Below are 12,103 nucleotides of genomic sequence, written 5' to 3'. Positions count from 1 at the left end.
TCTCCCTGACCAAACCCCTCAAATCAGAACACAGCAGCACTGACACTACTGTTATTAAGCAGGAATAGGTGTGACAGTGGTGCTTCCCGAGTTAAACCGCAAAAGGTTCCACCAGCTTCCATTCACATTTAACTAAGAACTAATATTACGTGACTTTTAGATGGCTGCAACTATTTTATATTCGACTACTGGGTCTGGTCTTTTTCCGAAGCTAGGAGAAGCATGATTGCGCATTCGGAAAGTAAGAAAAAGTGCAGTTTGGGAAAATCCTGCCATTTGCAACATAATGTTAACGTAAAAGTAGGCAGCTTCCTTCGCAAACTGTCTTAGTATGAGTTTTTACGATTTTACAAAAATGACTGTTTTTGTATTTGTTTACGTATTTGCCCATACATTTACAATCAGCGCCCCTAGCGGACTATATCAGAATTAGTAGGAAATGTATGGGAAATACGTAAACAATTACAAACACAGTCATTTTTGTAAAAACGTAAAAACTCATATTAAGGGTACTGGCACAAACTTCTTAAAGATAAAATATCATTGCACCATTTGTATTGCACAAGTTCCATTGCTCATTGCGGCCGCTCTTACAATTTTACAAAGAGCGTTCCGAAGTTGACATTTACACGGCACTTTACACGCGTCCAACTTAGTTGTAGTTGTTGTTAACTTTTACAAAGTTAGCGCGTTCTCGACGTTGAATAAATGAGATGACGCTGATACGAGAATGTTAAGTTAATGAAGAATGGTGTGGTATACGACACCGTTTAAGAATATAGTTCATACAAGTTTGAACCCGCGGTATCGCTTGTGCTACACATCATTCATTCATCATCAACCTATTAATGTCCTTCTGGGCACGGGTCTCCTCTCAGAATGAAAAGGATTAGGCCATAGTCCACCGCGCTGGCCAAGTGCGAAGTGGTAGGCTTTCTTTCAGTGGTAGATTTCTCAGGTATGCAGGTTTCCTAACGATGTTTTCCTTCGCTGTTTAAGCAAGTAATAATTAATTTTTAATACGCACGCAAGGTGCGTGCCTGGGATTTGAACCGGTCCGAGGAACCTGTCCCTATCAACAGGCCGAGTTTCTTAACCACTAGGCTATCACTGCTTATTGCTTGCTTGTGCTACAGCCTCTGTATTATACTTAACCGTATGGTAAGATAGAGATTATGAGGCTCTAAGTTTTTAACTATTTCTATAATACATTTCAATTTGATCACACGTTACTGAATAACTAAATCACAAATGTGCATGTCACAGGTAACCTCTTATTTACAGGTGTACCGCATGTTAATTTGGTAATAAAATTTATTTAAAACTTAGTTTTTCTTGGTTAAATATTAGTTTTCATACAACATTAAGCAACTAAGTCTCCCTTACCGCACCTTTCAAACTAGACCACAGCAGCACTTAACACTGCTTTTGAGGCAGAAATAGGCGTGGCGGTGGTACCGCCGGAGTCCAATGGGTTCTACCACCTTCAAGGCTTGTTATTATTTAAAAAACTAAAACCAGCCTTTTATAGTTAGTCAAACCAAAAGTAATAATTGTTGCAATCTATCGTGTAGTTACTTTGGCATGAACTTTCTCTAAATCACTCGGATACCGCCTCGAAAATCGTGAATCTTGATGTCTCTGATAAGGATAATGGGAATTCATTATTAAAAAAAATTACAAAAAACTAAAACCTACTTCTGTGTCACTACACTGTCATCTTGATAATTATTCAAAATTTTGAATTAAACTGACCGCTCAAAGTGGTTAAAAATTGAGTTCAAAGATCCCGTTACATACATAGATATATGACAAGCTAATAAAAACGTGTTAAAAAGACACCCACTTCAACTCTATTCTAATATTAACGCATTCTCTTTGAAATTGTCGTGTCATCGGAACTGTAAGAATGAATACATTCATTCATGTATTCTGTCGCGTGTTCGTTCAATAATTCATTCTCGATTGTAAAACTACTGTTTTATCCAAGGAATGGTTCCATTTGTGAGAATATTTTAAATTTGCTTTAAATTTTGAGAAGATACTTATATCTAGTAGTGACAGTAATGGGCTGGTGACGAGGCAATCTAGGCAAGTAGGGTAGAAGCCTTCAGTGGTATTAAAGCCGCTCAATTTTGATGTTAGTTTTAAAATAAAATCTAAGAATAAAACTTATTTATCAAAATAGTAGTAATGGATTTCAACTAATCATTGAATACAATCAGACTTGTCTATAAATAACCTTATGAATACATTGAATACATAATAAATTTACGTATTCAGCCGCGAGAGTGATCACGTATCCGCCATATTGTATTCATACACGTCAAAAGAAACCAGAATATTGTATGATCTTTGATGTGTGCATTTGTAAATTGTAACAAGGAATGGAATTGAAAACTTTTGACTTCAAACAAAATATGTGAAGGTGGTGGAACCCTCTGTGGTTCGACTCCGAAGGCACCGCCACACCTATTTCTGCCAAATAACAGAAGTGTTAAGCGCTGCTGTATTCTGGTTTGAAGGGTGTAGGTGAGGTAAAGGAGGTAGGGGTTGAGTGAAGGTAAGGGAGACTCATCCGAAGTTAGCAACGCATCTGTTGCAAATTAAGATTACAACGTCAGGTAGTAATCTGAAATTGTTGCGAGCAGGTGTAGTCATACAATTTGCTATGGCGACGCGATTCATAAAAAATTGTATATTCAGAGCGGACTAGCAGTTTTACGCGGACTATAGTAAAGTGAATCTCTTATCTTAATCTGGGGTTGATAACAGATGTACATGAGCTGCTTCAGGTGGACTACAATCTCGGGTGCCACTTTATTAGTATAAAAAAATTTCAACAGGACTCAAGTGTATGCTACCCTCCTACTCTTATGCTTATTGGGAAAGTATGTATTCTTTCCAAAATATTAACCGAAATATTAACAAAATTAAAACTGCATGACGAAGTCTTCACAAAACTTTAAAATAATATCCGAAGACACTTGTCCATAAGTAACGCTGACTTATATTCCACTTCGCATACAAACGGCCATGCAAAGAGCACGAATACATCGAATACATAAAACATAGCGTAATGTATTCATTCGGTGGCAGCCATAACGCATCCGCCATATTGTATTCATGGACGTCAAAGAATATTGCATGATCGCCGACGCTTTTTAGGGTTCTGTACGCAAAGGGTTAAAGCCATTGACATTCTTTTCAGAGGCGTTCCAGCTTCGTCCTCAGGGGTAGCGGCACATCTGTGACCGAACTCAGGTAGGAATATCTAATCCTATCTAGGGTTGATTACAGATGTCCATGGGCGGCAATAGCCACTTACCATTAGGTGGACTGCATGCTCGTCTGCTACTCTTATATTATAAAAAAAATCTTACATACAGGTCCGTGGTAAAAACAGAACCGTATTTCTAAGCCTTCGTTGTCTATCCGTCTGTCTGTCAGCCTCAGGGCTCTATGTATTGAACCATAAAAGATTATCAATTTTTCACAATGTAATTACAATTTGATGCAGTAAGAGTATGTTCAGCAAGTTAGGGATGTGCCGGTATTTATATTGAGTGTAATTGATCGAAACTCTTATAGTTAGCTTTTCAGTGAGAATGCATGTTTTCAAAACTTACAACGACGACGATCACGTAAAAGTATTTAAATAAATTGTGCTGTGTTGCGCATATTAACAGATTTGAGAAGACAACGCCATCTAGTAATAACTTGACGAATTATTCGATTGCATGCAATAATTCGCTTACATACCCATATATTCTTAGATTTTCCAAAAAATCTCCTTCAAACACCACCAGACCACCATACTATTGTCCCTCTACCTTTAAATATTTATCCCTACATTTAGGGAATACCTTAAACATATTTTTACTATTAAACATCTATTCTCTATATACTTCGAACGAAATTTACTAGTAAATCGTTGTTTTCAATACGTTGTATTAAAGCTTTAGTTAAATGCTAAGTACTTACTCTCGTATAAACTATTAATAATATATTAGAGCATTTCAGTATTTGGCAAGTTCTAAAGCTATGAACTATCAACATAAATCTAATTAGCATCTATACACGCGGTGCACTAAATATTTACTACCAAGTTAAGGTATGTGTCGTACTGCTAACTAACAGCGAGTTAACAACTTTTATGTAGATGTGAGAGTCATGTTTTTGAGATGTTTTAGGATGTATACACGTGAGATATTATGGCAGCTTGTGATATTGGTAAAGGAGAATGCCCATTCTTGGTACAGATTTTTCTTATGCGTCAAAATGAAAGTAATATTAAAATGATTTTTTGATTTTTTTACTTAATTTGTCGATCAGAATAGTTTCTTTGAACAGGGGATTCCATTTAAGATAAAATAAGACGAAATGTTGATTGTTGTTCTTAAAAAATAAAATGGCGGTATTTTATACACGGAATTCAATACGATCTATTAGTGTTTTGACTAATGATTTTTCTCATGTGTCAAAATGAAAGTAATATTTAAATTATTTTTTGATTTTTTTACATAGTTTGTCGATCAGAATAGTTTCTTTAAACAGGGGATTCCATTTAAGATAAAATAAGACGAAATGTTGATTGTTGTTCTTAAAAATTAAAATGACGGTATTTTATACTCGGAATTCATTATTTTAGGTTTTTAGGATTATTTTAGGTTTTTTTTATCTACTACCTTTAAAAGTAAATGGGATATGTTAATCGAACTACATTATAGGTACCTAACTACCTACTATCAGTTAACCGACCATCAATGTATCGTCGGATATTTTCGATTTTGAGGTTATGTAACATTTCGGTAAATAACTTCAGAACCCGGGTGCTGATCTAAAAAATAATTATTGGTGGTAGTATTTGATTAATTATAGATCGTCTACAACAAGTATCAATTTGATGCAACTCTGGACGGCGGTCTATACTTTCATGGGCATTGTCCTTTAATAAAAGTTGATGTAGTTGATTCTAGGAGCTGGGGATGTATGGCAACTGTCCATATGCTCTCTACACGCAAAATGGTAGAAATCCAATGTATTAAGTCAGAATAGTAGTTAAGTTTAACTGAGTTTATATACCGTGCGTATAGTAAAATGTAAAATGCATAACAACAAGTTGTGTAGTTGACATTAAGCGATTATGCGGTTCAAATTCATAAGATAAATCGTTATTTACGAGAGATAATCTCGTTGTTTAGTCTGCCTGTCCTTGTAAATTACTCAAATTATTTTGGACGGAACCTCCATTTAAATACAGAGAATTTTATCGAGAGTAAAATATGCTACAGAAATAGAGTGGTATTTAAAAAAGTATGTTTTTGTTATTAAGTTAAGATTAAAACTACTTCGCAACATCAGGGTAAGTTGACTCTATGATGATGCTCTGTTTTGGAGCGAAACACGTGTTGGTGGTGGTATGTATGGTGGTGTTTATTTTTATTTTTTTCATTTGCACGCATTCTTTGACATACTGCATGGTTTAAAATATATACCATCATACATATTTGTAGCGGATTGTTGCTAAGTAGTTTTAATCTTAACTTAATAGCATGGATTTTCGCAAAGTAACGCCTGATACAATTAATTATGCCTTTGTTAATTAAAAAAATATTAAAATTAGTATAAAAAATCGCACGATCTTTAAATAAATAATATCATATAACTAATCACCTCTGGCACTGAAACAAGTGCCTTAACAAAGTTGACGAGCGAATTTCAGCTCCCCAGAGCGACATTACGGCGCGCTGTAAGCAACTTGTACTATATATCATGTATATTATATCTATACGTGTATTTGCATCCTAAATTCTTGCTCAAGCCACTCGCTCGCAAGATAATATTTATGCTCTTCAATTTGCCTGTATTTAAGGTTGGATTTGGCAACCAATTTACATATTTTAGTTTTGGAATAATGCGTTTGTAATTAAAATTTAAAGGAGTTTTTAATCGTGTTAAAGTTAAGCTACTTATTGTATAGATGGCGCTAAAACTTATAAATTATTATTGATGATTTTTTTAAATTATCTGTATGACCATAGACAAAAACATTAAGTTTATAGACCTGAGTGTGAGACATTATAGAGTCGTATATGCAATATGAAATCTATTACCAGAATTAATAATGACTTTGAAGAAAGGGCAACAATACAACTGTATTTAAATTTTAAAAGGATGATATTAAAAGGACCACATGTGTACTAAGGTAAGAGTTCAATTTATTGCACATGGTATAAAGCCTGTTATTATTATAATATTGACATTTGGCTGACAATAGATGGCGCTGATACAAATTAAAAATATATGTTATCGGCAGCCTCTATTAGCATCCAAAGATCATACCAAGATTATTTATCTGTACATCCATAGATAAGTAATTATTATAAAAGTCTGTAGGGCATAATTAATCTACTTTTAACTTAATATTTGTTCACAAAAGATTGACGTTATGCAAGATTCATAAAAGCACGGACATAAACAAGTTGGTTCTGAAGTTGTTAGTTAGTTCCACAAATAGCTTCACCATTGTTCCCGTAACATGTCAACTCATGCCATTGTTCGTTACTGCAGCCACTCCACAACGAATGTCTCATGGTGTAATGGACACATTGTAATTGTTTCGATTGACGTTTTATCGGATGTGCTTTAGCAGCCATTTTGCTTTCTTTTGTCTGCCTTACCAAATTAAAAAAAAAATAAGAGTAATTTTTTACAATGCGCGCGCACATCGACATCTAAAATCGACACCATAAACTTTTACTTAACGCCATCTATTATTGAAACGATAAATTAATAAGGTATAGTCCACGCCAAACTGCTAGTTCGCTCTGAAGTTGTTGCAAGCAGGTGTAGTCATATAAATTGCTATGGCGACGCGATTCATTCCTATATTCAAAGCAGATCAGTAGCATTACCATGAGTTGGCATAGAAACGCCACTATATTATTAAATATTATTAAATATTATTAAATATAGAAATGGTAAATAGAAAACTATTGTCATTTTGCTAGTGAATAACATAACTACTATCGTTACGGTATTTCTTGACAACGTCTGTCAAATTAATGACTCATGGGACCGAATTTGTATGGCAATAGATCATAATGACATTCGCTAGCGATTTGATTTCGATAGGTTTTTTACGTATCGAGTTACGTCACTACGGATTTTAGTTCTACGAGTAACCACCAGAGGCGCTGTACAATTTTTCATACATTTATTTTACGCAGTCGCTAGCGAGTAATACTTTTGTAAACTCATGGTAGTCCTACAGGAGTTTTACGCGGACTATACCTTAGTTAGGAAGTATTGTGGTTTATGACTAGTAGTTTAATATTGTCATTATAGATAGCGTTGCTACTAGCAATTTTTTATTCAGTTTAATTGGTTTTATTACAAACACAGTCCACCTCATGGTATGTGGCTTCTGTAGCCACTGTCGTTCCGTGGACATCAGTAATCAATCCCAGGTGAGATTACATTCCTACTTGAGCTTAGTCACACAGGCGTTACAGTTGGATGGCCTCCCTCATAGACAGACAGACAAACAACGGAGTCTTAGTAATAAGTTACCGTTTCACACTTTGGTTACGGAACCCTGAAAAGTACTGAACCCTGAAAGTAAGCGTTCAATACCTATTTACCTGTAACCTTCACAGGTTACCGGATGAGTCATTTTAAACCGACTCGGTCGATGAGCGTAAACTTTCATTTTTACTGCGGAGTATGACGCCAACTGAACTCATTACATTAGCCTCACCCCGTGTAACGATTAGGGTGATTACATACGAGGACTGTAGCTATTAGGGCGCCCACATACGAGGGTTGTACCTATTAGACCTTTTTTTAATTTGTAGCTGTACCCATTAGGATTTTTTTGTAACTTGTAGCAAACGAGCACGCAGAGGATTTCAGGAGACCTGATGGTAAGTGGTTACTGCCGCCCATGGGCATTTTTAATCAACCCCAAATGAGGTTAGATTCCTATCTGAGGTCGGCAATAGATTCGCTGCTACCCATGAGGACAAGTTGGAATGCCTCGGATAAGTATGTCTCCCTTACCACACCTTTCAAACCAGAACACAGCAGCACTTAATACTGCTGATATTAAGCAGAAAGAAATGTGGATGTGGTGGTGCCGCCGGAATCGAATCATAAACGAGCTCTCGAGTCCATTTAAGTCGAGCTTTCTACGCTTTCTACAATTACAGCCCCATACTACGATTCCCTGTATCGTGGGTGCCATGTACACACACAAAGACGAGTACACAAACACCTCAGAAAAGATATCTAAATTCATGACTCAGATATCTGTCTCGCCGAGTGACCGCTCCGCTACACCGGTCGTCTCATCATTAAGGGTTCAACCTTCAGTTGGCATTTTAGTTCTTATTTTTATAATATAGGAGTAGCAGACGAGCATGCAGTCCACCTGATGGTAAGTGGCTACTGCCGCCCATGGACATCTGTAATCAACCCCAGATACGATTAGATATTCCTACCTGAGGTCGACCACCTAACATTAGTGCCTTTAAAGTAACATAAACCTGACCTGAACATTAGACTGCAATAAAATAGTCGTAGAAAACTTTTCAGTTTCCCCTAGAGATTGAAATAATCATTTATTTTAATTAACGTAGGCGTTGAAGGCCTAATTAGAGAATAGGCTTTTAGGCCTAACGAATCTTACGATCGTGTGCTAAATATATATCAGGTAATCTTTTATACTTAGTGCTGATAAATTATTGATAATTTTATTAAATAGCAGTAGTATATAGTGTTAGCTATGTATTCAAATTATTTAATTACGTATTATTTTGTATTATTTTCATGATGTGTTATTTTTAATAATAATAATAAGTGCCCATTTACATTGTCACTGGCTGTATGGGTTAAACGGTTGTGTGCATTAGCATAAAAAAAGAAAAAGAACGCGCTTGGCGCGAGAGTTGTATTTTACGCGGGAATAAAAAAAGTTGTAAATTGGCCCAAGAAATCAGTTTATGTTATTAATAGTGTGCGTGGTATACAAGTAGTATAGTAATGACTTTGTTATGATATAGGAGTAGCGGATGAGTATGCAGGCCATCTGGTGGTAAGTAGCTACTGCACATGGATATCCGTAATCAACCTCAGGTAGGATCAAATATTCCTACGGAGAAAGACCTGAGGTCGGCCACAGATGCGCCGCTACCCCTGAGGACTAAGCTGGAACGTATGTCTCCCTTACCATACCCTTCAAACCAGAACACAGCAGCGCTTAACACTGATGTTATGAGGCAGAAATAGGTGTGGCGGTGGTGCCGGAGTCCAACCACAAAGGGTTCTACCACTTTCACTTCACGTATAGTTTGCTGAAACATGTATTTCTAGTTTCTCGAAAGAGTATGATTGATTTTACTAAATTATTTAAACTACTATAATTCTCGTACAGTGCTCTCTTGAATGATTGACCTAAATATACTTTTACCAAACGTTAAGAATTCAATTCATATTGCGTTTGTTGATTCATTATCACAAACAAGATAATAATGTAAATTGTAAACAAAGTAAAATGTAAGAAAACGTTGAATTTAAATGAAAATCCCAAATAAATATGGCCGCTAGTTTGGTAAACACTACACGAACTTAAGCCAAACAAGAAAATAAAATTATGCAAAGCCAAAAAGCTACTGGAATACAACATACATTGCTGCATTATGCACCGTATAAATTAGTTTAACAATTTAAAGCGAGCAATGTACGTCGCTGTATACGAAAATTGCGCGATTTACGTAAGTTATGTAATAGTGGCGTTTTGTTCGGAATTAGGTCGCGGCGACCTGTCGAGGCTAATTCGCCTATTCTTGGTTCGAATTTAGAACACTTTTCGAATTTCGTTCGAATTTTAACTCGTTCTAAAAGTGCAAGTTGCCAAGCGCCCAATTTTTTAATTAAATTGGATTTAAAAGATATTATAGCGTAAATAAAATTTTGCACAGATAAAATACGTAGTTTAAAAGTTTTTTTTGGTCGTATTATCGAAGACAGAAATTTGTTTACAAACATTTGCAATTCTTTCTAGCTTGTATTATCACATTGGATTAACATATTAAATTTCTCAAAATGGACTTTATAAGAAAAACGAAACATTATTTATATTCGGCAAATTACATTGTAGTATCTATTTAGTTATCCTGTTTGAGTTTTAGTCGGATATTGAGTTTTAGTCTGATATATTTGATCCTGAAAAATTTTAATAAGAAATTTTATCATTAATATCAATAAATTTACTGCTTCGTTAAATCGTAATTGATATATTTAAGGTTAATTATAATTATTATCTTACATTACTTAAATAAGGGTTTTCAAAAAGTACTTTTGTGATTAAGATACTTAAGTATCCAGGGCCAAAAATGGTTTAAATTAAAAAATCTTCCCACTTTACAGCTTTATCGACTAAATTCAATTCCTTCGCATATCAAAGCCCTCAATCAGAATTGCATTTGCATCGATTGGAACCTCATTAACTCAATCGCAAACATTGGCGCCAACTATGGCCAACACCGTTCACTTGGCAATAAACAAAAAAATATTTGTTTTTATGTAAATTCAGGAAACTTCAAAAGCAGACAAAAATTAGTCACTAGAACATTAATTTCTATTTGTCTCCTCACACAAATGGCAAACCATAGAAACAAAACCTTATTATATTTATTATCTTTATAGTAGTATGCAGCGTGTGTTACCTAACTGAAGCTGAAAATTACATTTTACTATTTTTATCCGTTTGCGGAAGGTAATGTTTTTCACGCGTATGTGCAGCCTAAATGCCTTGTCAGGCTTTAACATAATTGAGCTGTCCTCGGAGATGACTTTATTGTGGGACTTATGGGAGTAACATAATGCCTATAACTTTAAGCAGTCGGGTATTTTTGTTAATAATAACAACTAGTTTAAATTTTAAATAAGGCAAAGCTCTTTTACAATGTTCATTTTTATTAAAAAAAAAAAGAAAAAGTGTTGACAAAGTTCGACCAACATTGGATCAAATATTCGCATTTGACCAACGCTAGCCGGATAATCCAGCCTTTGGCATTTATCCGCAATAAGTTCCAGTTTCATTATTGCAAAGGCCGCTTCCCTCCGCTTTAATTTTCCGTATAATTGCGTAATCACCTACTTACTAGTTGAACATTCCGTTTAATAGATATTAACGGCTATTGAAAAGGAATTAAATTTTAAGTAAGGGAGGTAACACATGACCGACAATGCTAATTTACGAGCGAACGTGTAGCTCCTTTATGAGAGAAGTGTTTAAGTAATTTATTTTAATAATGGTAATTTTCGTTGCCATCATAAGTATGTAATATAAGTTGCTAAGTACAGAGTTTCGTTCAGTATTGATGTAAAATGGTCTGACTCTATCGCGTCTAACATAGTAATTTCCAACAATGAAATATTGATAATCACGTTACATAAACGTTGAAAATAAATTCTAAACAACAATAGACATTATGTTAAAAAGTAAGCAATTCTAGAATTTCATTATGCTTGAATATGCTTAAAAAAAAAAAACTTAAAATTAGCAGGAACTTAGCTGTCAACCTATCAGATGTGTCGGTGGTGACAGCGGCTTCGAATACGACGAATTGAGAAAATGCCAATTGATCTAATAATACGACAAAAATCGCTAAGCTAAGTTAAACCGCTAGAATATCTATAGAAACATGTTTCGGTAATACAATTGACGCGACTGGAATACTCGCGTAGGGTTGACAAAGTTGCATTCACACACACGTGTGACCAGTGTACGCTGACCTCCCTTGCCCTCCGCTCTCCATACAAAATAGGCAGCTGGGGGATAATTGAAAAGCGTGCGCGGACCATGATAATCTGGACGTCGAGTTTACGTCAGAAATTGGGACATGCAACCCGATTAGGGTTGTTTTCAAGGCTGTGGTTGCGAATTGGGTTTAACTTGGCTGGCTTATTCCCACTGCTGGGAATGGTTTTAGAGCTGTTATTCACGGTGTTGTAATCATAGATTAGTAAAGATTACTCACTCCTAACAAGAAAATGTACCCAGTTTTGAGAATTGAAATAGTTGCGTAAAAAAGAT

The 12,103-nt window shown here is 35.4% G+C and overlaps 1 protein-coding gene across 1 annotated transcript in view; it reads right to left on the bottom strand.

Moving 5' to 3' along the window:
* LOC140756143 (uncharacterized) overlaps positions 1–12,103 on the bottom strand; it is a 263,924-nt gene that overhangs the window by 64,760 nt on the left and 187,061 nt on the right. The gene's annotated exons all lie outside the window — the stretch shown is intronic.

Source organism: Epargyreus clarus, unplaced genomic scaffold (assembly GCF_041222505.1).
Source record: "Epargyreus clarus isolate Ecla_fem2 unplaced genomic scaffold, WU_Ecla_fem_2.2 ptg000034l, whole genome shotgun sequence".
In the NCBI taxonomy this organism is placed as follows: Eukaryota; Metazoa; Arthropoda; class Insecta; order Lepidoptera; family Hesperiidae; genus Epargyreus; species Epargyreus clarus.
Note: the sequence above shows the minus strand (reverse complement) of the source record. Positions and strands in the feature narration are given on the sequence as shown.